A 4,300-nucleotide genomic window follows, 5' to 3' on the forward strand; every position below is an offset into this window, starting at 1 on the left:
AAAGACCGGATCTTTTGTAATCGATAAACAGTTACTTGAGAGAACAACGAATTCAATGAAGAAAGCTACGATTTTTCCCGTGAACAGTAGCTGCAGAAGATCTCTACCTTGAGAAGTTAGATGTGAAGACTTCCTTTTTTTATGGTGATTTGGATGAAAAAATCTACATGAAACAACCTGTTGGCTTCATTGAAGAAGAAAATGAAGAGATGGTGTGTAAGCTTAAGAAGAGCTTGTATGGATTGAAACAAGCTTCGACACAGTGGTACTAGAAGTTCGACAACTTCATGCAGAGCAATGACTATGGAAGATGCAATTCAGATCATTGTTACTACTTCAAGAGGTTAGAGTTTAGTTATATCGTGTTATTGTTGTATGTTAATGACATGTTAGTTGCATGATCGTGTTTAGAGGAGATAAACAATTTGATGAAGCAATTATCGAAAGAGTTTGCCATGAAGGATCTAGGTGTAGTGAAGCAAATTTTTGGGATGCGAATTAGTAGAGATGAAGCTGAAGGGACGTTGAAGTTGAGTCAAGCTGAATTCATCGAGAAGATACTTTAGAGGTTCAACATGGAAAATTCTAAGCCCGTTGGCACGTCCTTGGAAGCCAGTTTAAGTTATCAAAGGTACAATCACCCAAGACAGATGCGAAGAAGGAGCACATGAGTAATGTGCCATATTTATCAGCCATTGGTAGTCTTATGTACGTGATGGTTTGCACGATACCGGATATCGCCCATGCAGTAGGAGTTGTGAGCAGGTTTGCAAACAATCCAGAGAAGCAACATTGGGAGGCCGTGAAGTGGATATTGCGTTACTTGAGAGAGAGTACGGATATGCTATTTTGTTTCAGGAGGAAGGAGGTTGTACTACGGGGATACATGGATGCGAATTTCGTCGGTGATCATGATAAGAGGCGAAACACCACAAGGTATGTTTATACCTTATCATCAATAGCAGTGAGTTGGGTCTCAACATTGTTCATGACTGAGGCAGAGTATGTTGCAATGGCTGAAGCCAGCAAGGAGATGATTTGGTTGATAGGGTTCCTGGAAGAGTTGGGTTTGAAGCAGGGGAATGACGTTCTTTATTGTGATATCCAGAGTGCTATACACCTTACCAAGAATCTAGTATATCATGCCAGGACGAAGCACATCGACGTACATTACCACTTCATACGCTCGCAGATTGAGGACGTCAAGTTACAATTTGAGAAGATTATGGGGAGTCAAAATCCTGTGGATATGTTAACGAAAAAAGTGACCATCGACAAACTGGAGTTGTGCGCAACTTCAGTTGGCCTTCACACATTGGAGTCGAAGGCGGAGCCACACTAGGAGGATTGGCGGGATCGTTGAGATGATGATGATTGAAGTATGGATTTTTTCGGGTAGGAGAAGATGCTTGTGAAGATGGCAGGAGTTCAGGAGAGCTCGTTGATGACGGTTTGATCTCCAAGTGGGAGATTGCTAGTCTCGAGAGTGTAGACCAAACATGGAATCACATCAACGAAGAAAACTGGAAAAACCCAGTTCGGTCGACCGACAGGCTTGGTCCGGTCGACCGCAGCGACGCCTGCAAAAAACAAGCGTGAGAAGCTCGCTCTGGCCAGTCGACCGACAGGGATGGTCCGGTCGACTGAAAACCCTGTAGAAATCCAAGCCCAGAATCGAGCTCTGGTCGGCCAACCGACATGAGGACTCCGGTCGACCGAAAATATGCATGAGCAGACCCTATAAAATTGACACTTTGGTCAGTCAACCGAAGCCATTGGTCCGGTCGACCGATGTCGAGATTTTTAGTTTCCTGATTCGTTTGGGATTTTGCTTTGGACTGGGATACTATATATACCTAATATGTTTTAGAGTTTGTAGAACATGTGAAAAGAGGGTTTTGAGAGGATTCTTTCAGAGAGATCTCAGAGAGATAAAAAACTATTTTGTGAGCATTGTAATCTTCTTCAATTAATCAAAGAATTGTGTGGTGTGGCTCCCGAGGACGTAGACACGTTGCCGAACCTTGTTAAATCTGGTGTGTTCTTTCTTGTTTATTGTTTTCATCGAAAGTCGTTTTCATTGTCGATTCCATTAAAACTTAAATCGTTTACAATGAATTACAATGAAAAATAAATAAATTACAACTTTCTTGGAAAATAATACAGAAATCGTTTATCGACTTCTGTTTTATGGGACTTCGTCTGTGCCGGGAGTGCTTTGGCCCGTGGACCACCAAATCACAGATTGTGAAGGGATTTGGGGATTCTTTCTTCGTTTATCGAAGTAAGAATCTAAAGCGAATATCTTATCGATGTAAGATGTTCACTCTTCCAAAGATCAAGTCAGAGCTTGGATCTCTAGGAATCACTAGCACCAGTTCTAAGGAATGAAGACTCTCTCCAATTCAACAAAAAACTTAAGCTTCTTTGCTCCAATCTGCTCTCTGTCCTTTGCTTCGTGTCTAGGAAGGTATTTATAGGGATAGGGATGCACAACAGTTGAAATAGGGACAAAATAACTGACCAACCACAACTCCTTTGGGCGCGTCAGCCATCGTTGTCGCGGCTATTAGCGCATTAGCGTAGGCTGGCGCGGCCAAAGAGGCAGTTTCAGCCACGTTCCATCGTGCTTGAAACCATTCTCCCACGACTTTTAACTATTTTTTTCGTGGTTTAACCGTTTGTCCATGTCAGCACACGTCTCTTTTTTATCATGGCTCCACGTGGACCTTAAAAATCGTCGCGTAACTGCTTTAAAACTTGCACGGCAACTCCCATGGCTTGCAACTTCCCCATGGCTTGCGCGACACCAACTACTGCCGCGCCTATGCACGGTAGCAAACACTGTCGTGCCTATGCACGGTAGCTAATACTGCCGCGCCTATGCGCGGCAGTCAACACTACCGTGCCCACATGTGGTAGTTTGCTATGTTTTGTGAATTCACATTGTTTTGTGTTGATCCACAGATCCCTTTTGCTTCTTTTGGCCTTGAATAATCCTCTTTGACTTAGAGAATAGTACTCATTATCTTCTCTTTACCTTGAGCTGTATCTGGATATCTATAAGCATTTTTGACGCCTATAGATACCCCCTCCAAAGTATCTCAGACTCGTTCTTTTATAGAGGAGTCTGGGACACTTTGGATAAGATAGGCTTTACTTACAATCCCTTCAGTACTTAGTTGAGGAGATTACATAGAATGGCTTTAATTCCTGACTTCTTCATCTTTTAGTCTATTCAGTGCTTTGTAGAATAGGTAAAATTCTTCCGGTTCTGCGTTTATCGCTTGACCGTTATCAAAGTCTTGAACTAAAGCTGGCGAAGGAATAGTTTATACTCATATACTTTATTAGAGTGTTCGGGAAATAGTTTAACCTCATATACCCATTGGGAGGTTCAAGGAGATGCAGTTTATACTCATATACTCATCGGAGTTCCGGGTATGCATTCCAAATACAATGGGAAATGTATGTATACAAATACCCATGGAATCACTCCACACGTGTGGCGCCTTTGCGCATCATTGTTGACTATCGCGCTAGAGCGCGTCAGAGTCGACTGACGCGCTAATGCGTGTCAGCGTCGACTGCCGCGCTAATGCGCATCAGCGTCGACTGACGCGCGCAGAGGTGGCCCAGTGGGTTTATAAACCCTGTGTTGGGTCTTTTCGGGTTATTTTTACCCGCTCCTCTGAGTTCGAAACCATCTCTAAAATTCTATAAGAGTTTCTTTTGGCTTTCCCCTTCCCATCTCTTCATAATTGGGTGGTGTTGTTTGAATAGAAACTAGGGTTTTTGAGTGATTTTCTCAGATCTGGGCTTTTCCTTCGGTTCTTTCATCCTCCAAGCTTGGTTTTCTTCGATCTCTGGTAAAACCGCACCCAGATCTTTGTATGTTGAGTTGTTTTGCTTTTGTATTTGGAATCTCATCCGAAAACCCTAACTTCTCTTTTTTTTAGGTCATTTTCGCCATGTCTCCTAAGAGATCTTGTGTTCCCAAGGGTAAATCGGTGGCCCAAGCGTCGGAGGAGGCTGAGGCCATGGCTTCTTCTTTTGGGGGTAAGTTCTTCATCTTTTTTAACTGTCTAAAAGTTGTGATTTTGTGCACATTCCCTCGTTTGTCTCCTTTGAGAGTCATTCGGGAAGAGTTGACATCCTCCTTCGAGGGGATTGACACTATAAAATACATATCTTGTTCAATTAAGATATGTACTACGGCCAAAATACGAGTTTTCCTCAACTCGTGGCTTTTTCGAAGCTATTGGTCGCTGCTCAGTTACCGCGGCAGCGCGTGCTGCCG

This window comes from Asparagus officinalis, chromosome 4 (genome assembly GCF_001876935.1).
Source record: "Asparagus officinalis chromosome 4, Aspof.V1, whole genome shotgun sequence".
Classification (NCBI taxonomy): Eukaryota; Viridiplantae; Streptophyta; class Magnoliopsida; order Asparagales; family Asparagaceae; genus Asparagus; species Asparagus officinalis.